The sequence below is a fragment of the Neoarius graeffei genome, chromosome 10 (assembly GCF_027579695.1).
Source record: "Neoarius graeffei isolate fNeoGra1 chromosome 10, fNeoGra1.pri, whole genome shotgun sequence".
Classification (NCBI taxonomy): domain Eukaryota; kingdom Metazoa; phylum Chordata; class Actinopteri; order Siluriformes; family Ariidae; genus Neoarius; species Neoarius graeffei.
This window is the reverse complement of record NC_083578.1, coordinates 37,590,832-37,615,868: the sequence shown is the minus strand read 5'-3', so window position 1 is coordinate 37,615,868 and position 25,037 is coordinate 37,590,832.

The window sequence follows — 25,037 nt, the reverse complement described above, 5'->3', positions numbered from 1 at the left end:
GACAGAAACATTATGACAGCTGTGAAGAAACACCCAAAGACAACAGTCAGTGACATCACTGCCAAACTCCACAGGGCAGGGGTGAAGGTATCACAATCCACTGTTCGAAGAAGACTTCGAGAGAAGAAATATAGAGGCCATACCACAAGATGCAAACCACTCATCAGCAAAAAGAATCAGAAGGCTAGATTGGATTTTGCAAAGAAGTACAGAGATCAGTCACAAAAGTTTTGGGACAAAGTTTTATGGACTGATGAGACCAAGATTAACCTCTACCAAAGTGATGGAAAGGCCAAAGTATGGAGAAAGAAAGGATCTGCTTATGATCCAAAACATACAAGCTCATCTGTGAAGCATGACGGAGGTAATGTCATGGCTTGGGCTTGCATGGCTGCTTCTGGAATGGGCTCACTAGTCTTTATTGATGATGTAACTCATGATGGTAGCAGCAGAATGAATTCTGAAATCTACAAAACCATTTTGTCTGGCAATTTACAGAAAAATGCATCCAAACTAATTGGGAGAAGCTTCATCATGCAACAAGACAATGACCCAAAACACACTGCCAACACAACAAAGGACTTCATCAGGGGGAAAAAGTGGAAGGTCTTGGACTGGCCAAGTCAATCACCGGACCTTAACCCAATAGAGCATTCATTTTACCTCCTGAAGAGGAGACTGAAGGGAGAAACCCCCAGAAACAAACAACAACTGAAAGAGGCTGCAGTAAAGGCCTGGAACAGCATTTCAAATGAAGAATGCAACAGCCTGGTGAAGTCAATGGGTCGCAGGCTCAATGCAGTTATTGCAAGTAAGGGTTATGCCACTAAATATTAAATGTTATTCACTTTAAGTTAATTTAATAATGCCTGTTCCAATACTTTTGCTCACTTGAAAAGTGGGTGGGTTCAAAGAAAAGGTGCTCTGTCCTGAGTTGTTTAACACATCTAGATGTAAATACCATGAAATAAAAGCTGGAATTCTGAACTTTTGTCTCATATTCATCTTTTGATCTGAAACCCAAATGTCTTCAGTGTACAAAAAAAACAAAGGAATTGACCTTGCCGTTCCAATACTTTTGGAGGGGACTGTATAATGACAAACAGGTTATTGGTGCTACGTTACAAGTTGTGGGTGTTATACAGTCTGACAGCAGCCGGTATGAATGACCTGCGGTATCTCTCCTTCTTACACCATGGGTGTAGCAGTCTACTACTAAAAGAGCTGCTTAAAGCCCCCACAGCCTCATGTAGGGGGTGAGAGGGGTTATCCATGATTGAGGTCAGCTTGGCTAACATCCTCCTCTCACCCACCACCTCAATGGAGTCCAGAGGACAGTCCAAGACTGAGCCAGCCCTTCTGACCAGTTTATTAAGTTTCTTCCTGGGCCTCTCTGAACTTCCACAGCCCCAGCAGACCACAGTGTAGAAAATCACTGATGCTACCACAGAGTCATAAAAAGTCCTAAGCAGTGTCCTGCACACACCAAAAGACCTCAGTCTTCTCAAGAGGTGGAGACGACTTTGGCCCTTCTTGTACAGGACATCTGTGTTGTTAGTCCAGTCCAGTTTGTTGTTGAGGTGAACACCCAGGTATTTGTACTCCTCCACGATCTCAATGTCCAAACCCTGGATGTTCACTGGTGCAATTTGGGAAACCGTCCTTCTGAAATCGATCACCACCTCCTTTGTCTTGCTGGTGTTGATGCGCAGGTGGTTCAGTTCGCACCAGGCGACAAAGTTGGTGATGACTTCTCTGTACTCCAGATCGTCTCCCTCTGACACACGTCCAACGATGGCTGTATCATCAGAGAACTTCTGGAGGTGGCAGCTGTCCGTGTTGTAACTGAAGTCAGATGTGTAAAGTGTAAAGAGGAAAGGAGAGAGCACTGTACCCTGTGGAGCCCCTGTGCTGCAGTCTACCACATCAGGCACACAGTCACGGAGCCTCACATACTGCGATCTGTTAATGAGGTAGTCGATGATCCATGCAGCCAGGTGGCAGTTGACACCAGCTCCCTCCAGCTTCCCCCTAAGCAGTGATGGCTGGATTGTGTTGAAAGGACTGGAGAAGTCAAAGAACATGATTCTCACAGTGCTCCCAGTGCCCTCCAGGTGCAAAAGTGACCGGTGTAGCAGGTAAATGACAGTGTCATCCACACCAATGCCCGGTCGATATGCGAACTGCAGGGGGTCCATCTCGCTGTTCACCAGGTGTCGGAGGTGGGAGAGAACAATCCTCTCCATGATCTTCATGAGGTTAGACATTAAAGCTACTGGCCAAAAGTGGTTGGGCTCCCTGGGGTGTGCAGTCTTGGGAACTGGAGACATACATGATGTTTTCCACAGAAGTGGAACTTTCTCCAGACTGAGGCTCAGGTTGAAAATGTACAGAAGAATCCCACAGAGCTGATCTGCACAGTCCTTAAGCAGTCTGGAGTTGATACCATCAGGGCCAGCAGCTTTCCTCGTCTTGATCCTCCTCAGCTCCTTCAACACCTGATCAGCTATTATGGAGAGGCGAGGGGTGTAGCCGAGGTGTGACTCCTGTAGAGTAAGGTTGGGGGTGGAGTGTGTGGATTGGTCTGGCAGGGAGCGGAGGGGGGTGATGTGGTGTGAGGAGGGAGCTGTTGGTGTCAGAGGCATTATGGGGGGGGGGGGGTGGAGTGATAACACAGACAGGTCAGGACTATGGTGAGTGGGGGAGGGTGGGGTGGCACAGTCAAATCTGTTGAAAAAGAGATTCAACTCATTTGCCCAGTCCTGGCCCCCAGATACAGGGCCCCTCCCACTGTCCTTTGTGTGGCCAGAGATGGTTTTCAGGCCTCTCCATACCTCTCTGGTGTTGCTCCCCTTGAGGCACTCCTCCAGCTTCCTCCTGTAGCTGTCCTTGCCTCTCCTTATCCCCCTCTTCAGCTCCCTCTGCACTCTCCTCATCTCCTCCTTGTTACCAGATTTAAAAACTCTCTTCTTCTCGTTTAATAGGGCTTTTAGTTCAGAGGTCACCCAGGGTTTATTGTTGGGAAAACACCGTACCTTCCTGACTGGCACAGTGTTTTCAACACAGAAATTAATGTAATCCGTGATGCAGGCTGTCAGGCTATCAGTGTCATCCCCATGAGGTTCACACAACACATCCCAGTCCGTGGTGTCAAAGGAGTCCCTCAGTGCCATACTGGTCTCCTCAGACCAGCTCCTTACATACCTCTTGGTGGGTGGTTGTTTATTCACCATAGGTATGTATGTAGGGGACAAGTGAACCAGATTGTGGTCAGAACGGCCCAGCAGGGGGAGGGGTGATGAACTATATGCGTCCTTTGTGTTCACATACATTAAATCCAAAGTTCTCTTGTCTCTGGTGTGAAATTTCACATACTGAGTGAAGGTTGGGAGAGTGGAGGACAGGGAAGCATGATTGAAGTCACCGGAGATTAGTAGCAGGGACTGGGGGTGTGACGTCTGAAGCTTTGACACTGTAGTGTGTAAGAGCTCACAGGCTGCAGCAGCATCGGCCGCTGGAGGGATGTACACAGTTATCGCGATAACGTGCGAGAATTCCCTCGCGAGGTAATATGGCCGAATGCTAACCACTAGCAGTTCAATGTTCTTACTGCAATACTGCTCCTTTACCCTGATGTGCCCCAGGTTACACCATCTGTCATTCACAAACATCGCTATACCCCCTCCTTTCCTCTTACCGCTCTCCTTGGCTTTCCTGTCCGCTCTCACGAGTTGAAATCCATCCAGAGTGACGTGTGAGTCAGGTGAGAGTTCATTCAGCCAAGTCTCTGTAAAGCACATAAGGCTACACTCCCGGTACTCCCTCTGCAGCCTGGTTAGCGCCATTAGCTCATCCATCTTATTAGGGAGAGATCTTACGTTTCCCATGATGACAGACAGTATGCATGGTTTATACTGTCTTTTCTTCTCCCAGCACGTCATTCCAGCTCTGCATCCCCTTCTCCTTCTCCTTAATTCTGCGGGGATCACCGGTCTTTCCACAGGGAGTACCTTGGTGTTGCGCAGTGCTAACAGCTGCTCCCGAGTGTAAACAATGGAGTCATGGCTGAAAGGGTCCGCTGATGCCGATTTAACTAGCCCCAGAAAGGAAAAGAGAAAAATACAAATGCACAGTCTTGCGAGTAGTACATCCCGAGGTGCACACTTCCAACTGAGACTAGTGCAGAAAGAAACACGAAAAAAGTACAAAAACATACCAAAACACATAAACACGCTCGGAGCTACTGCAACTAGCTGCCACTCTTGCGGCGCCATTTTGTATCTTGGAACTCAGCTATGATATTTCCAACCCACAAGAAGGGAGATAAAACAGAGTGTTCAAATTATAGGGCTATATCCTTGAGCTCTCATGCTGGAAAAATATACAGTATGAGCATGTGCTGGAGAGAAGACTCCGAGGTATAGTTGAAGACTGTCTTCATGAGTCACAACATGGTTTCAGAATGAACAGGGGAATGACAGATCACTGTTTTGCATTAAAAGATACTACTTGAGAAGTCCTGGGAGTTCGATTTCCCTAGGTACCTAGCTTTCCTTGATCTCAAAAAAATTTTTGATCGATTTCCCCGATACAAATTGTGGGAGGCCATCAGTCAAGCAGAATATCAGATGCCCCCCAAATTAAGAACAGTGATACAGAGTTTGTACATCATGAACAGGACTGCTGTATGGTCTCTTGGTTCTTGTGAGTTGTGGTTCGATGTTAAGACCGGTGTGAGACAAGGGTCAATAGTATCACCTCTTCTGTTCATCATATCGATAGATCAAGTTATTAAAACTGTCACTGAGAAGGAAGGAGAAAGGGATCATGAAATGAAAGACAAATTTACTTACACCGATGACATAGCAGTATCGAGTCTGACTTACTGACCTTGACCAACTATGTCCTAATGAGGAACATGGTGCTAAAGGAACATGGATTAAAATTAAACCTAGGAAAGACAGAGGTGATGGCAGTATCAAGGCACCCTGAGGAGATAAAAGTGGAAGTTGATGGAGTCATCCTGAAGCAAGTCAATCAGTTTAAATACTTGGGGAATATTTTCAACAGCAAGGCTACACATGAGAATGCTTTTTTGGTGTGAATCAAGGAATATAGCAAAAATGTCAACCTGTTCTCCCCCCCCCAAAAAAAAAAAAAGACAAACACATACCTCAAAAAATGAAAATATGCATATATAAGACCATCCTATGACCAATACTATGTTATGGCTGCGAAGCATGGACTCTTACATCAAAGACCAAGAGTAGGCTGCAGGCAGTGAAGATGACAGTTCTCAGAATGACCAAGGGTGTAACCCAACTCAACAAAATCAGGAATGAAAAATTAGACAAGAACTGGGTGTGAAGCGTGTCCTCACTTTTGTGGAGTGTGCCTAACTTAGGTGGTTTGGACATATGATGAGAATAGAGGACCAATGAATACCAAATAAATGGTTCATCTGGAAACTTATAACTAAAAGAGCTGTAGGACGGCCAAGAAAATGATGGAGCCAAAACATTGCTGAGTCACTCACAGTAAGATCTATATCATATCTGTAATGGAAGCCGAATTATTTAAAGATTGGGATAAATGGAAAAAGCTTATCTATTGACAAGTGTTAGGTCTATCAGGAGTTGGGTGAGAAGGTGAGATGATTTATCTCTCACAGAATATTCTCCTTCTTCATACTTATTTACAGACGTATACACATATACTTACTACAGATGTATATAGTGATGTAATGACATGGCTCTCTGGCCCATGGAAAAGCAAACTAGTTCTTAGAATGTCTGCAAGTTGAACCAACTCTGAACCAATATTAACTCCAATCCAAAACTTGCATCGAGTTCACATTGGTGGAAAGGGAGTATGTGTGTCTCCTCAGCAGGCTGGTTATAGAACAAATGTGCCTTGTGATAAGCTTTTGAAAAGGGGTGTCAGCTGTGAACACACAAAGAAAGGATTGAGCAGAAATACAATACAGTGAAGTCTGTTGGTCTTACGTCTAGTGCATCCTTATATGGCACAAAATATTCTGAGGGCATGGTTGTGTCTTTTGGTCAGACAAGTGGGCTTCCAGACTTTGGTAAAATAGTCAAAGTACTGATTGTAACACAGATAGTGTCATTCATTGTTGAATGTTTTACAGCCTGGTATGTGGAGCACCTCAGATGTTTTGAACTGTGCAGAAGCCTGACCTCTGATATCATAGACCCGCAGGATCTGAATGACTACACTCCACTCTCACTGTACACCATTCAAGGACAACATTTCATATATCTGAAAGCTTTTTTTACTTCATGAAGGTTCAATATTATTTAATTGTAATGTATATTGTAAAAATTATAATATGAATGAAGGTCTTTATGCTAACTATTTTCATTCTTGATTAATCTGTTAATTTAGCTGTTGTCTATATTAATTGATTAGTTGCTTGCATTTACATTTACTCATTTGAGAGATGAGTGTCTCTTTCACTTCTGGCTTTGCATGTTGACGTATATTTCTCATCCCATACACATGCTAGTTTCACCTTAAAGCCTATTTTTTTTTCTCTTTGTATGTCTTTTGTGTCTGTGGCTTTAGGAATCATGCTGTTTCGCGTGATACTTGCGGCAGATGACATCCAAAGACTTCACATTGAAAGTCTCCCCGAAACAGTCGATGAGCTGATGAACATACTGCGCCAAGAACTGAGATTGGAAGGTATGCTGGTTAACTGTGGGTGGTAGAAATGGGCAACTGGACTTGCTTGAAAATTCTTGAAAACGTTTCACCTCTCGTCCAAAAGGCTTCCTCAGTTCTGTCTGACTAATAGGGAGTATCAGATATTTATCTTCTCCTGGATCAGAATCAATCAGAATTCTGATGACCAGCTCATCTAAGGCCAAGTTTACATTAGACCGTATCTGTCTCGTTTTCTTCGCGGATGCACTGTCCGTTTACATTAAAACGCCTGGAAACGGGAATCCGCCAGCGTCTACGTATTCAATCCAGATCGTGTCTGGTCCGGTGCTGTGTAAACATTGAGAATACGCGGATACGCTGTGCTGAGCTCTAGCTGGCGTCGTCATTGGACAACGTCACTGTGACATCCACCTTCCTGATTCGCTGGCGTTGGTCATGTGACGCGACTGCTGAAAAACGGCGCGGACTTCCGCCTTGTATCACCTTTCATTAAAGAGTATAAAAGTATGAAAATACTGCAAATACTGATGCAAATACTGCCCATTGTGTAGTTATGATTGTCTTTAGGCTTGCCATCCTTCCACTTGCAAGTGGTAAGTGATATGCGCTGAGATCACACACACAGCGGCTCAGTCCCGAATCACTGCTTGTGCACTTTACTCGTGCGCTCTGTGAGCTGCGCAGGGCCGGAGTGCGCACCCTCCAGAGGGCACTCGCTGTTCAGGGCGGAGTGATTTGGAGCGCAGGATGCCTGCGGAGCCGAGCGTATCCGTGTATTGGCGTTGCTGTGTGCACGCGAATCGTGTATTGGCGTTGCTGTGTGCACGCTAATCGTTTTAAAAACGTTAATCTGATGATCCGCTGATACGGTCTAATGTAAACCCCACCTGAGGTGTCATTGAGGCATCATGTTGGTGTGGGTCACTGGAGGCTGGGTGTGAACGGAGACTCGCCGTTCACACCCAGCCTCCAGTGACCCACACCAACATGATGCCTCAATGACACCGTTCACACCCAGCCTCCAGTGACCCACACCAACATGATGCCTCAATGACACACAGCAACGCCAATACACGGATACGCTCGGCTCCGCAGGCATCCTGCGCTCCAAATCACTCCGCCCTGAACAGCGAGTGCCCTCTGGAGGGTGCGCACTCCGGCCCTGCGCAGCTCACAGAGCGCACGAGTAAAGTGCACAAGCAGTGATTCGGGACTGAGCCGCTGTGTGTGTGATCTCAGCGCATATCACTTACCACTTGCAAGTGGAAGGATGGCAAGCCTAAAGACAATCATAACTACACAATGGGCAGTATTTGCATCAGTATTTGCAGTATTTTCATACTTTTATACTCTTTAATGAAAGGTGATACAAGGCGGAAGTCCGCGCCGTTTTTCAGCAGTCGCGTCACATTACCAACGCCAGCGAATCAGGAAGGTGGATGTCACAGTGACGTTGTCCAATGACGACGCCAGCTAGAGCTCAGCACAGCGTATCCGCGTATTCTCAATGTTTACACAGCACCGGACCAGACACGATCTAGATTGAATACGTGGACCCTGGTGGATTCCCGTTTCCCGGCGTTTCCAGGCGTTTTAATGTAAACGGACAGTGCATCCGCGAAGAAAACAAGACAGATACGGTCTAATGTAAACTTGGCCTTAGATGAGCTGGTCATCAGAATTCTGATTGATTCTGATCCAGGAGAAGATGATACTCCCTATTAGTCAGACAGAACTGAGGAAGCGTTTTGGACGAGAGGTGAAACATTTTCAAGAATTTTCAAGCAAGTCCAGTTGCCCATTTCTACCACCCACAGTTTACTATGACCTGGATGATTGAGAATCTTCACAGACAAGGTATGCTGGTTGTGCAATTTGAAGATCCTGCATTCCAAAATGAACTGTGCAATTTGACCAGCATGTCTGACATGCCTGAAGGGAGAGCAACGTTAAAGGTTTTTCAAAAACAAACACCAGAGCACTCATTTGATAGCCAGCTCTCTGATTCCTCTATTGACACTGCTAGCTTGCCATCAACCTCCTCAGGAGATTCAACTCCCATTCGTGCTGTAGAGTGGCCAGATCGCTTTATCATTCCCAAATTCTCTTCTGACGTAGAATTGAGACTCAAGCATAGAAATGAGACAAATCATAAAGACGGCTCTCTGTTGGATGTGAGCAAAGAGATGAAGAGTGACATTCTTGACAAATTGGCAGAGGCTATGTATGCCTTAAAGACCCATCCAACTAGCGCAGTGTGGTATTGTGGCAAAACCGCTGATCAACAAACACCCATGCTTGATGGAAAGAGGAAGTTCCTGTGGGTGGTATGGTTGGAAGTTCAGCCTGGTGTTCAAGATGGGGGAATTTTAGGCAGAAGATGCACATTGCTGGATCTTTGGAGCTCTCTGTAAACAGTAAGAAGAGGACAGCATCGGGGTGAGTGTCCGAAAAATAAAGCCCAAGAAGTCAGAAGTTAATTTTCTGCCCGAGTTTCCTAAGGGAAAAAGCTCAATCACTCTTGAAGAGGAGAGATATACTTTAGAGTGTGAGATGAAGAAAAAAAAAACTGTGGACTGGAAGCAAGTTGATGCCCTTATGGACAGTACTCTTTCTTTGAGGCGAAAAGAAGTAATTGGGGATGAGCCATTGGTCAAAGTTATGATGAGCAGGTGGTCTGCTTTGTTTACAGAGTGACAGGTTAATATTATTTCTACTTTCAGAGGTTTTTAAAATCTAGGATTGTAATATTACAGAATTGATATTGTTGATCCACTTAGCCTATTGACGAAAACTCTGAAAGAGAGTTCGGTTTTGTTTCACAACATTACTAGATTCCCATTGTGTGCCTTGCATTTTTAGTAGATTGCAGCAGAATTCAGACATATTGTGTCCTTGGACCTCAAGAAGACCTTTTTTTGATCGACTTGACGAATGTGCCAAGATTCCTGCGGTTGTACAGGGCGAGAGATCAGAATCAGAATCAGGTCATTAATCCCTGGAGGGAAATTCAAATTTGCTACCAAGCTCCTGAATCAGAGAAGTAGTAAACATGTCTAAAAATAGAAGATAAAATCGTCTGAAAAAAGAATAAATAAAATAAATTTAAATAAGTTCAATAACTTAAGTAAAAGCAAAATGAAGTGATTTTATATACAATGATTCCTATAGAGGATGTGCAGTCACGTGACCCACACGTGTGTACTCCGCCATACTGGACGGCATCAGGATTGTTTACCTTGCGCGAGCGTAATGGATCCAGGGAGTAATCCCCAAGAAAATTCGGAAAATCTACATCTACATCGCGCGATAACTTGTCTAAGTTTGTTCAGCATCTTGAAGGTGACGTGAGGCAGCGTTACGTGGAAAAGTGTTCCAGGTTGGGGATTGCAGATCCGTGCAACTTGCCGCAATCCTTGTTCAGGGAAATTCGGAGCTGCGGTGCCAGCGATTTGCCCGATCTGGCCTACCACGACATTTACAATTTTCTTGTTAATCGTGAATCGTGTTACACTGGCAAAGCCCTCAAAGCTTACAAGAGCCTGGAAGCTTATAAATATTTTGTTGCGGGATGGGTATCCCAACTATACCTCTGGAAGGTTCCGAAGAAGAATGTCTACTTGATAACCTCACGGGTAAGTGGCATTAAGGTGTTTATCATAAAGAGACTATGCAGGACGTTTTATCGTAAGAATGTTCGAAATCTAAACTCAGTTCCAGATAATGACAGGGTTGTAAATATGTATGTTTTTGTCTGAATAACAGTAAATCAGAAAGCTGCGCACATTTGCGCGGAAGCTGTGCAAATGTGCGCAGCTTTCTGATTTACTGTTTTCTTCTCATACTTATACTTCCTGTTTCATGGACTGTAACGGCATTTGCTCATTTAGTAATTTTAATACAGAATTTACTCTGATCAAATTATTCAGACACTCCAACGCCCCCCCTAAAAAAAAATTGAATCTGCACGATTCAGCCGTGAAAAAGTCAGCATCCGCCGTTTGCATCCCTGTTTAAACTCATAGGTTAACTGACTTTAACCGGCTAATGAGGCTCGGTGGTCGGTCAAGATTTTTTTTAGTTTTCACCATATGATCCAAAAAGATAAAACATTGTCATAGACTAGGCCAGGGTAGTAGGGCTAGGCATAGCCATTTTAAATGTTAGAGACTGTCTAGTTTCTAAGTATGCAGTTATTATTCAATCCGAAAATCAACTTAACAGATGTACTAGGAGTATTGAATTAGAAGATTACACCTACCTGATATGAAGTGTTCACTACAAATTCGGCTGGTAGAACTGGGGTACCAGTTTTCTCTTCGCACAGCGGATACCCATTTTGCACATCTCTCCTCGTCTGCGGGGAATCTATAAAATGACAGGCCCTCCTTTTGGCCCTGTCTATTGGTACAACCAAATGCTGAACAAGATATAACCATTCTCGAAAGATCTACTCCCACACACTTGATAATTAGAACGGGTTCGTCTAAGTTCTATGCGCGGCCTTGCTGTCCAAGATGGCAGATAAACAAATATCACGTGACCTCGTGACGTCACGTGCACGCTCTCTATATACGTACAGCTTGACTGCAACAGGTAGGAATGATTTCCTATGTCTCTCAGTTGTGCAGCGTGGAAGAATCAGCCATTTACTGAACTTTAGTAGCAAAATCTTGGGAGTTTTTGACATGATGTAGCATATTCCCAACAAGAGGAGCCAGGATAGTGGAAGGAGCTCCACTCAGACCTATCATCAGCAGTATAAACTCGGTCACCTATAACATTGCCAAACACCTAGCCACTATCCTGGCTCCTCTTGTTGGGAATACGCTACATCACGTCAAACACTCCCAAGATTTTGCTACTAAAGTTGCAGACCTCAAACTAGACTTAGATGAAACCATGGTTTCTTACGATGTCACTTCTCTTTTCACCTGCATTCCCACCACAGAAGCAGTTGAATCTGTTAGACAACGACTCCTTCAAGACAACACCTTACTGGATAGAACAAACCTCACCACGGACCAGATTTGCACCCTGCTTGACCTCTGCCTGACTACCACTTATTTCCAGTTTAATGAAAGTTTCTACAGATAGAAGCATGGATGCGCCATGGGCTCACCGCTGTCCCCTATTGTGGCCAATCTTTTCATGGAGGAAGTGGAACATAAAGCTTTGACCACTTTTTCAGGAGTTGCTCTCAGCCACTGGTTCAGATATGTGGATGACACCTGGGTTAAAATCAAAACCCATGAAGTGGAAGCTTTCTCTAAGCACATCAATGCAGTAGATATCAACATCAGTTTCACTCGGGAGGACGTCAGTGGGAATAATCTAGCCTTCTTGGATTGTGATGTACACATTAGACAAGACAGAAGCCTTAGCATCGAGGTCTACCGGAAACCCACACACACAGACCAGTACCTACTCTTCGACTCTCACCACCCACTGGAACACAAATTGGGGGTCATTAGGACCTTGCAACACAGGGCTCAGAACATCCCTACAACGGTAGAAGGAAAAGAGAAGGAGCAGAATCACATCAAGAAAGCACTTCAGAACTGCGGGTATCCCAACTGGTCTTTCTTCAAGAGTAGAAAAAGGAACATAACGGACAAGGAGGATAACAGGAACAAATGCAAGAACATTGTCATTCCCTACATTTCTGGTCTATCTGAGAAACTCAGGAGGATCTTCTACAAACACAACATTCCGGTACATTTCAGACCCAGTAACACCCTGAAGCAGAAACTGGTCCACCCTAAGGACAGAATACCAAGACACAAACAGGACAACATAGTGTATGCAATTCAGTGCAGTGAGGAATGCATGGACTCGTATATTGGGGAAACTAAACAACCGCTCCACAGGCATATGGCTCAACACAGGAGAGCCAGTTTCTCAGGCCAGGACTCTGCTGTCTACCTTCATCTTGACAACAAAGGACACTCATTTCAGGATTGCAACGTACGCATTTTAGCCAGAGAGGATCGTTGGTATGAGCGAGGAGTTAAAGAAGACATTTTTGTCAACCTGGAATGGCCATCACTGAACAGAGGTGGGGGTCTAAGACATAATTTATCAGCCACCTACAATGCAGTCCTTGGCACACTTCCCAGACAACTGAAAGCACACCAAAACCCAGCTGTTTTCAGTGACTCACAAGAGGACAGAGAGAATCAGCATTCCATTGATCACCTCAACGGGCAATCCATTGATCACCCTAACGACTCTCGAGGCCGTTCACATCCAGCCCCCATTGACCCACACCAACAGAATGACTCAACGACACCTTAGATGAGCTTTTCATCCATGAGAGGATAAATACCTGATACTTCCTACTAGTCAGACAGAACTGAAGAAGCCTTTCGGATGAGAGGTGAAACGTCTTCAAGAATCTTCAAGCAAGTCCAGTTGCTCTCTTTTACCACCCACAGTTACTATGACCTGGATGACTGAGAATCTTCACAGATGTGAAGCTATTAGGTAATTCCAAATTGAACTAGAAACTGGAGTTGCTACCACAGATCTTTAGATATGGACATAGACTAAGAAGATATTTACAAAACATTTTTTTTGTTCATTTAACACTAGAAACGGCTGGTATACTACTGTTATAAGTCTCTTCACTGACACCCATAGGTGCTATGCATCTTGAATCTGTAGAGGATTCATTGAGGAACAAATGCTGCTTTGTGACCTGTTTTTATTACTTTGTTCTCTCATTAGCCGACTGATGAAGAAGGCGAGACAGTCAAAGGGATGAAGGTCAGGATCCTGATGGTCACAGAAGAGAATCCTGCGAGCCTTCTTCCAAGGGAGATTATTGACATGGCCCTGATTTTGGAGGAGGAAATAGTTCTTCATGACCTGAAGGATGTCCCTGACGCCTTCACGCTTCTAATTGGTCTGGATGCTCTTAACATTGATTATCCAAAGGAGCTGAAATATACCTTCGAGGTAATCCAAAAGGTAAGCATGAACATACCGTAGGAGGAGACACATGCTCAGCAAGAGCACATGGACTCCAGAACAGACTCTTGCGTAAAACACTCTAAAACTAAAGTTCCCAATTGTTCCTGTGCCGCACAATCATGTGAAACCATATTGTGACTGTTGCTGGCCTGTCGAGTTTTGCTAGCCCAGGTTACATCCTCATATCAAATCTGCTTTATTTACATTGTTTTCACTCACACACATAACTTTGTCAAAGTTAACCTGTTGATTTGTCAGGCAGCTGATGTTTTGTTAAGCATACTGTTAAATCCAAGCTACTGATGCTGGTATGGAATAGGCATCCTGAGATTTTGTTTTTTTCTGTCTCTTAAAAGTATTATGATTGAGTGTTTTTGGCAGACAGAATTTGGAATGATCTTTCTCTGTGATTCTCTAATGTGAATGCCTGACTTGACTCATCACCTGATAACACATCCCTGTCCCTTCACATGCACACACACATATACAAACACACGCACACAGACAAACACACACCGAACACACACACTTGCCTGTCATCAGAGGTATGGACTAGGAGTCCTGAGATTTTGTTGTTAGAGGGATGATAGGGAGAGAAAAGAGAGTGAGAACAGTCGCATATTGATATTCCATGATTGTTTCTCCTTGTGGTGTCATGACTTGGTAGCATCATGAATGTTATCATGCCAGAAAAGCTATCAGTGGAGGGCAGAGGGATAGATAGAAAGATGAACAGAGGATAAGAGAAAGGGGGGGACAACAGTGTCGGACAGTCTTGCTGTGTCACAGTGCTTTTATTACTGAGTGTTTTTGGCAGACAGAATTAGGAATGATTCTTCTCCGTGATTCTCTCATGTGAATGCCTGACTTGACTTCTCACCTGATAACACTTCCCTTCCCTAAATACACACACACAAGCACAAACGCACATACACAAACACACATCAGACACACACACACTTACGTACCTGTCATTGGAGGTACAGTATGTACTAGGAGTCCTGAGATTTTTTTTCTTTCTCTTAAAAGTATGCAAAATATTTGCTGGCTTAAATTCTCATGGCGTTACATGTCTGTCACTGTTTTTATGTGCGGTTTTAATTCTACAGCATTTTACACACACACACACACACACACACACACACACACACACACACACACACACACACACACACACACACGTCATCAGAACTATAGACTATAGTCCTGATATTTATTTATTTATTTTTTGTTATTGTTAAATGGGCATTGCCTCATGTCACTTTGTTGAATGTGTGAAATAAATTTTGTTCTTGTACATCATGTTTGCACATTTATGCATGCAATACAAGCCAATCTGGTTAAAACAATGCATAGAAAAGGGCCTTTGTCATGTAAACATAAGCAAAGGAGTTAAGAGAACTTAGGCTACATCCACACGACAACGGCAACGAGATTTTTTTTTAGCAGGTAAAAAAAATATCGCGTCCACATGGGCAACAGATCAGTAAAATATCAGGTCCATATGGCAACGCAACGCTTGCTGAAAACGATGCAATACACATGCCACACCTCTACGTGCGCTGTAAGACGGTCCCATCGGAGACACCAGAACAATAGAAGAAGTAGGATGCATGCGCATGTAACGGGTTTATTTTTTTCCACTTGCCATTGTGTGTAGTGGTGGGGAAATTCTGCGCTGGCCCTTTAAGAGCGCAGGTAGTTATGGGAACGAGGCGCTGGCCTCTTTCAGTTCGTTTTGGAAATGTAAACGCCAATGCCACTGGACGTTTGCAGCCCGTCCTCAGCAGTGTATTTGTGTCTCATTTCTTCAGAATAAAAAGACTGGTGAACAACACAACGCAACGTCTGTTACACGCATAAACCCCTTCTTCTATCCGGCGTGAAGCACTCACAGGAACAAACACACAACAAGAAGAAGATGGCTGCGACTACGCGGCGACTACAGAATCGTGCCTTCTGTGTGTACAAATTAGTTTTATTAGTGTGCATAGTTTTATATAACTTAATTTTCTTATTGTGTGTGAACATTTTGAAAAGCATTTTTATATAATTTATATAACTTTTTATATTGTGTGTGAACATTTTGAAAAGCAGTCTTATCCATTAAAAAAATAAATTCAAGAAATGGTTCAGTTACCTGTTTATTTAAAAGAAAAGCTGTATATAAAAGTGAATGCAATGCAGTGGTTCATACAAAACAGTCTGTTGAAGGGTCTTCTGACCCTTTTCCCCTCTGTCTCCATTATAGTCAGGTAACTGTTGCTTTGTGTGGAAGGCTGTACTTTCTGTTCATCAAAGCAGGTGTAAATTGTCTGTCTGGCAGGTCAGTCAGGTTAATGTGTAAACAATTTCAATTTCTGTTGTTACGAATGATGCGCGCGAGAGTGCTGCTTGTTCTAGTCATATGGTTGTGACGTCATCGTAAACAAATCCGTTCTACTCATCCAGACGACTTCGCAACGGCTCCGTTGCCAGATTTTTCCACTCTGGAACCCGTTCTCAAAAGATTTCGTTTTGGGGCACCCAAAACGCCGGTGGCGTGTGGACGCCAGGCCGAAACGATAAACAATTTTATCAGATTCACCTGAATCCGTTGTCGTGTGGACAGGGCCTTAGATTTTCAAGGCAACCACTTTGTTGAAATGTTAATACAACAAGCTTTATATAGTTGACCCAAGTAAAAAGTTTAGTTAAAAATGCACATTAGTACCACTATACATGTTGACTTAATGTAAACTTGAGTTGACTCAACACAGTCCCATGCTCAGGTTAGTTGATATGATGCATAATTAGGGCCCAAGCACCGTTCGGTGCGAGACCCTATTGTTTTTTGAAGGATTATTATTATTATTATTATTATTATGATTATTATTATTATGCCATGTTTGGCCTTATTTGAGGCATTTCCCATGCACGAAAACTCATGAAATTTGATACACACATCAGTCATTGTCATCGCTACTCAGCCACAGACTTTTGGCCCCGGGCATGGCCCAGGGACTTCATAGTGCCCCTTTTTCCATTTCCCATTGAAATGAATGGGTAGAACTTTGGAATGATGATGTCATAAGGCCATTTGGAGTGAAATTACACATGGTCATTTTTAACGTACTCCTCCTAGACGGTTCATCAAATTCATGTCAAACTTGGCAAACATGATGCCAAGATATTGCTGAAGTCGAATTGCTAAGGGATTTTTGATATGTTGTAATATGTTGAAATAATATAACATATAATATGCCAAGATATTGCTGAATGTTGAACTTGATATCTTGTAATATGATTCTGATTCTGATGCATTGGTTCGTTTGCATGTGTGAACGCGGACCACACGCAGTCTGTATGCTACAATGTAACAATTTTACTGCCTGGTGCGGACCAAATAATCGAATACACACACACACACACACACACACACACACACTAATAGTGACCTTCTATCATTGTGCATTTTGTTGCAGACAAAATGCACAATGATTTTTGATATATTGTAATATGTTGAAATATTATAACATATAATATGCCAAGATATTACTGAATGTTGAATTTGATATCTGTAGAATATTGCTGAATGTTGAACTTGATATCTTGCATATGACTCTGATTCTGATACTCTTTAGCTGTTATGGGCCTGTCTGATGAACATTTGATGAATATATGACATGTGACTGTTTTGTTGGGTGGCGGGATGTCCTGGGTTGCAGAACCACACGTGCGAGGGCCCGTCAAGGCCGCTAGCGGCTTTAATTTTAAGTTGTATCCACTAAATAGAATGTTGTGTTAACAAAGACTCCCTAGTTGATAGAACATGTCATATTTGTCAGATCAACTAGCTGCCTTAAGTTAAGAAAACTTAATTGCCTCATTGTGCCAACTTCTTATATTATTTTCAACTAACTCAAAATTTCAAGGCAATCAGGTTACACAGTTTAAGTGATACCAACGTTTTTTTTTTAGTGTAGAGGTAAAATATAACCAACTGTGAATTTAAGTTAAATTTAAGAGCAATTTCTAATAATCTGCAACCTGGGAATAAAAGCCTAATCGATTAAACTCAACATACTATAAATATAATTTATGCAGTGCTATTATGTCACAAAATAATGAATTAAAGATGCATTACATTTATTTCATGCGCAAAGATGGGGCAATCTTCAACTTTTGCCTCAAAAGTCTTAAATGATTAGAAATTACTGGACTTTTTGGGGGAAGAGGCAAAAATGGGTTAATGATATAAATATGTTCCTTCATGCCAAGTGAGAAGTTTATTCAGATAATTTTATTTAAAATATTGCAAAATAGAAAGAAAAAAAATCTAAAGTTTAGAGCTGTGACCTCATTGAGCACCAAAATTTGATGGCTTAATATCTTAAAGGGCATATCCTGGACCAATTTAGTGTTTTTTTTTTTGAAAGTATGTCCCTTTACACACTCATCCAGAAGGGTAATTTTGCACAAGGCCATCTGTCTACAGCAGAAAAAAAATAAAATAAAACGCGTCTGGAAAAATCCCAAGGGAGTCTGGAGCCATATTGATCCAGACTCATGACGTCACATGCGGATCCGCCAGTAGGCAGAGAGATCCTGCATGGATTCAGTGCACAGTATGTGTAGACCAAGTTTAGCAGCTAGCGATGTTGCTCATCTATCTATTGTTACATAAATCATATTTTTTCTAATTACTATTATGTATTTATATATTTCTTCATTTAGAAGAGTACTGGCTACTGTGGCGGCACGGTGGTGTAGTGGTTAGCGCTGTCGCCTCACAGCAGGAAGGTCCGGGTTCGAGCCCCGTGGCCGGCGAGGGCCTTTCTGTGCGGAGTTTGCATGTTCTCCCCGTGTCCGCGTGGGTTTCCTCCGGGTGCTCCGGTTTCCCCCACAGTCCAAAGACATGCAGGTTAGGTTAACTGGTGACTCTAAATTGACCGTAGGTGTGGATGTGAGTGTGAATGGTTGTCTGTGTCTATGTGTCAGCCCTGTGATGACCTGGCGACTTGTCCAGGGTGTACCCCGCCTTTCGCCCGTAGTCAGCTGGGATAGGCTCCATCTTGCCTGCGACCCTGTAGAAGGATAAAGCGGCTAGAGATAATGAGATGAGATGAGACTGGCTACTGTAGGAGAAAGATTTCATAAGCTACACACATGGAATTGGCTAAGCAGGGTTGTATATACATTTAATGTGTTTGACAGGTCCCAAGATCTCAAGCCCTGACACGCATATTCCTTGATACATCGCCCAGCACTTTTGTGTTGTTTACTTTTGTGTCAATAAATAACATCCGTGTACCACACAAACACAGGAACACCTACAGTAATTTAGAGTATAGTCTCTCTTATTTCTTACCCTGGCAACAGTCAACTTGTGAATTGGCGATTTTCTTGGGTCTTTTTCTCGGCTCTGCTTGGTCCTCGGCTTTGAGTGCCTCAGTGGATGCGGCACTTCGCCTTCTGTCAGGGAAGACGAACATGGCTGGCTCCTTTGGTGACGCTGACACAGATGGAGACGGTGTTGCTTTGGGCATTCTAACATGGAACTGCGTCTTTTTTCAGATCAAGTTGCTTCTTGAAGCCCATTTCCCACTGCAAATAGCTCTCAAAGTTGTCGGGCTTTATGAAGTGAGCCCCACATATGATGCTGTGGTCTGTTGCATGTTGCCAGTTTTTCCGGGTGCCTCGCACGAAGCGCTCCCATTTCTCTCTCATTGTCCGGTCTTTTGGAAAATGATGAGTACTAATCCCATCATGATTGGTGTTGCTACACCCTCCTATGATACATCTGTTAACCATTTTAATAATTACGTGATAATGTTGAAGAAATTTGCAGCAAACCACCAGGTCGTATTCTCATAAACAAACCAACGCTGACATGGGATTCAGAAGGAGGCGTCCCGCACGTGACGTCATGAAAATCAATGTTTCCCGGGAAATCCAAATGCCAAGTTTTTTCAGAGGCAGACGAATTCTCCTCAAATGGCTTGATTTCAACTGAATTTTTCTGGTATTGTGCAAGGTAAAAAAAATTGCACAAAATGCAAAGTGTGACAGATATTTGACCAAAGTTTAATATACAATAAGAGAATTACATTGATCTTGCTCCTAAATATACCCAAGATGTGCACAGACTATCAAATAGAGCCTTATAATTTCAAGGTCTCAGATCATTCAAACTGTAAATTAACAATACATTCAGAAGTTTTACTGCAACAGCCATGTAGCAGTAGTTGTGCAATAGTGAAATAATTGGTCTTGTGACTCCCTCACACATCTCTCACCCCAAATCCATGTGTAAAAGTGTTACCAAAACAAAGCCCATAAGTTCACGCAATGCTTCTGTTATCGTTCTTATCATTCTTGCTTCTTACTTCTGACTGAATATCACAATGTTTAAACCAGAGAAATGCTTTTACTATATCTCATCTCATTATCTCTAGCCGCTTTATCCTGTTCTACAGGGAGCCTATCCCAGCTGACTACGGGCGAAAGGCGGGGTACACCCTGGACAAGTCGCCAGATCATCACAGGGCTGACACATAGACACAGACAACCATTCACACTCACGTTCACACCTACGGTCAATTTAGAGTCACCAGTTAACCTAACCTGCACGTCTTTGGACTGTGGGGGAAACCGGAGCACCTGGGGGAAACCCACGCAGACACAGGGAGAACATGCAAACTCTGCACAGAAAGGCCCTCGCCAGCCATGGGGCTCGAACCGGGACCATCTTGCTGTGAGGCGACAGCGCTAACCACTACACCACCGTGCCGCCCACTTTTACTATATAGGAAAAATAATTCATATCCAGAGGAGAAACAAGTGTTGGTTAATGGAAGCTCCACAACAAACTTGTGGTTAATAGTAGGGCTGGACCCAAATATTCAACTTTTTGTAAATTCCTTCACTGGGTAAGTACTTGGTTTTCAATTTTAGGATTTGGATTTTTTTTTTGCTATTTCAAATCAATTCAATTGTAATTGTATAGTGCTTTTAAAAATGGACATTGTCACAACGAAAACAACAATACAAGCAACAATACTGTAGAACAACAGAATCCTTAAAAATCAATGCCTTTAAAGGTGCCAGAGAATGCATGTATTCAGTCTTTGAAATTGTTCTCTGATGTCTAAATAGAAGGCATGTGACTTTGGTTGGGGCAAAAAATGCCCAGATGCGGTTTTACACACACATTTACAACCCTTATGATTTGGCCCAATGATGTCCATCCATCCATTATCCGTAACTGCTTACCCTGTGCAGGGTCGCTGGCAAGCTGGAGCCTATCCCAGCTGACTATGGGTGGGAGGTGGGATACACCCTGGACAAGTCACCAGGTCATCACAGGGCTGACACATACAGACAAACAACCACTCACACTGACATTCACACCTACAGTCAATTTAGAGCCACCAATTAGCCTAACCTGCATGTCTTTGGACTGTGGGAGAACCAGAGCACCCGGAGGAAATCCATGCAGACACAGGGAGAACATGCAAACTCCGCACAGAAAGGCCCCTGTCGCCACTGGGCTCGAACTCAGAACCTTCTTGCTGTGAAGCGACAGTGCTAACCACTACACCACCGTGCCAGCCACCCAAGGATGCAACAAGCTGCATTCCCTTTTTTGTTGGGGTCATTAATATATTGATGAGCTCTACAAATCAGGCTCACACAAGCACAGTAATAGTCAGGGTTGCCAGATATTTGTGATATATCTCAATCAAGTAGTCATTTAAATCTCATTCAGCTTAAAGGAACAGTCCACCGTACTTCCATAATGAAATATGCTCTTATCTGAATTGAGACGAGCTGCTCCGTACCTCTCCGAGCTTTGCGCGACCTCCCAGTCAGTCAGACGCAGTCAGACGCGCTGTCACTCCTGTTAGCAATGTAGCTAGGCTCAGTATGGCCAATGGTATTTTTTGGGGCTGTAGTTAGATGCGACCAAACTCTTCCGCGTTTTTCCTGTTTACATAGGTTTATATGACCAGTGATTAGGGCTGCTCGATATTGGAAAAAATCAATATCACGATTTTTTCAGTAAATATCGATATCGCGATTTTTAAAACGATATTTATACACCTTTTTTTAAAGCCTTGATCATCAACACCTGAGGCACCAGGCCACATTTTTATAGTACAGGCCTCATAGGCTACCTGTCAACCCTTCCCGTTGTACCCTGAACCGCCTTTTACTTAAACTATTTACTGTGCAAGCGCGTACTTTGCATAGGTCCTATCGCCTGCACAAGGCTCACGTTCTCCTCGCTCAACATTTCCGATCACAGAGGATGGAGCCAGCGCTGGTATTACCAGTGATTACTGCGTAACGTCCACACTGGCTCGTAGCCAGCCAAGGATAAAATCTCTCTCTCACACACACACACACACACACACACACTACAACGTAAGCTTGTGTGTTGTTAAGACACCAACATTAAACACACACAATATAGAGACAAGTCCTTAAGAATTAACATACATGAAAATAGGCTTCTCTTCCTTCATCTTCCAAATGTGGACTCCGCTATCTTTTTGGCATGTCAGCATTGAAATACCATTTGCAGAGATATTTCACTCGCCATTAAGAAAAGTAAAAGCAACACATGATTAGGGCTACATGATTAGCAGGGGGACACCGTTTTAAGCGCACGGAATTTTAAAAACAATGTAATTACATCCGAGTCCGTCTACATCGCGCAATAAACCCGTCCTTAGCAGAACCTACTTCAAAGCATGATGCTAGCTGCAGATGCACAAGTCAAAATCAAATGAACCCAAGTAAACATGCCGCGGCGGGCAACATTAATAACCAAATTGCCTTACCTTAAAACGCTGCCTTGACCACAGGACGACTCGCAATTATTCCACTTAAATCCACACGGTTTAACACATCTAACACAGCTAGCAAGCTGGATATGTGCTAATATTGTTGTGCTTGTTTTCTTCCGTAGATGCCATTTTTACATTACCCAGTCCCACATCAAAAAATATGACGTAAATATATGTTAATTGTATTATTATAACTATTAGCAAGCAAATCAAACAACATATTAAGAAATCAAAATCACCCGACACGTATGAAAACAGAAGAACTGATTTTTTACTGTTGCGGAGATATCGCGGGAGTAGAATGGATGACGTATGCAAGGCTACGGTGTGCCTTAGGGGACAGAAGGGTTCGTTTTACCTTACTGTCACGTCAATGTTATTGTTGTTTTATTGCCATTGTAGAAATATTGTGCACGTCCCTTTCGACAAATGACAAAAAATCGTTTCATATCGATATTATGAATTTTGATATCGTTTGACACCAATATCGATATCGTGATAAAAATACGATATATTGCACAGCTCTACCAGTGATATGAAACAAGTTCAGTTACACAAATTGAAACGTAGCGATTTTCTATGCTATGGAAAGTCCGCACTATAATGACAGGCATACTAACACCTTCTGCGCGCTTCGGCAGCAGAATTATAGTGCGGACTTTCCATAGCATAGAAAATCGCTACGTTTCAATTTGTGTAACTGAACTTGTTTCAAATCACTGGTCATATAAACCTATGTAAACAGGAAAAACGCGGAAGAGTTTGGTCGCATCTAACTACAGCCCCAAAAAATACCATTGGCCATACTGAGCCTAGCTACATTGCTAACAGGAGTGACAGCATGTCTGACTGCGTCTGACTGACTGGGAGGTCGCGCAAAGCTCGGAGAGGTACGGAGCAGCTCGTCTCAATTCAGATAAGAGCATATTTCATTATGGAAGTACGGTGGACTGTTCCTTTAACCCTTTTGGGCATAATGTGTACAATTGTACACATGAAGTTCTATAGCATGAAGTTCCATAGCATTTTTCCTTGTGTCTGAAAGGGATAAAGCAACTCTCAAAGCGATTATGAACCCTTGTCAACTTGCAATAATGTAAAATAGCAGGAATACACATGATTTCATGATAGGCAGAAGTAACACAGTGGTAATGTTGCAAAAATACACAAAAACAGCTTTAAAATGGGAAAGAGCTGTTGTGCAGTTGACTGTACAAATAGATTTAACAAGAAATTGGAGCTCTCTTTTTACAGACTGCCAAAAGATAAAGAAAAGAGAAGCAAATGGAGGTAGAGGTAAATGTTAATAAAAGCTTATTAAAATATGGATTATTTGTTATTAACTAGTTAACAGGCTACTATGTTTTACACCAACCTTGAAAAATAGGGGAAAATAATTTTTGCTTGTTATAAAAAAAACCAAAACAAAAGTTTTCTTTTTAATTTAACAAAAGGAATATTTAAGTTTATAAAAATAGGAAAAAATGTTGCTTTTTTGGTCATAAAATTTTCTTCATTTAGGTTATTTTTTCATTAAAAACATTGGGGGAATATCGAATCATGAAGCAAATATCGTGACTCGAATTGACCATGAATCAGGTTTTTCACAACTTTAGCAATTTAGCATCATGACAGAGTTAGCCATCACCAGCAACTCTATGCATCAACACACCGGTGTGGTGGAGACAAAGGTGGCGCTGTAGAGAATCTAAGAGCAGGGATGGTGAGCCAGGATTCAGATCAGGCTACGATCTTCTTTGCCAAGCTTTGGATGAAGTAAGGCTGTGGCTCAATGCAGAGATCTCTGAGGGAATGCTGCACACTGATTTTTTAGAGAGGAGTGCTGGTTCCCAACGGGGCTGTGGAGCTGACAAATTGGATGCCGAACCATGCAGAATGAACAAAGGACTCCGGTAAGGGCAGGGATATGTATATCAACCAAAACTGCTTTCGGACCAAACAGTTATAGGGACTTATTGTGAGGAACTACCCACTGGGGAGCTCCCCCGGGAACTACATACTTTCAAGGGTTTTGTTTTCTGTTTGTATTTGCACTGCCAATAAGAATGTTGAAGTGACGTAAGCCGGCTTGCTAGCATGACATTAGCAGGAAGTACAACAATGCTTTTTATATTTCACTTAGACAAAATCACACTGTATTTTCTCAGTGGCATATATGCTCAATAAAGCCTGGACTTCACTTGTCAGTCTAATTGTACGGGTTTTTTTTTTCCATTTATTAATGTGAATGTTAAAAGCTGTTGTTTACATGACTAATGTTTTACACACAGATTTTTAAAAATGGCAGTTGCTGGTACTGCATTGGTGCATGTTCAGCAATCAACATACACTTACATCTGGACCAATCACTGTGTACTTACATCACTCATGGTTCCTCTTGTGCTGGGAGAGTACCTACCATGAAATAGGAGCTATGAACATTCATCAAAATGGTGTTCTAAGAACTATGATCATTCACGCAAAAAAGGGGGGACTTCCTCCAACGGTTCTAGAACTGTGTAGAACACTAGAAAAAGT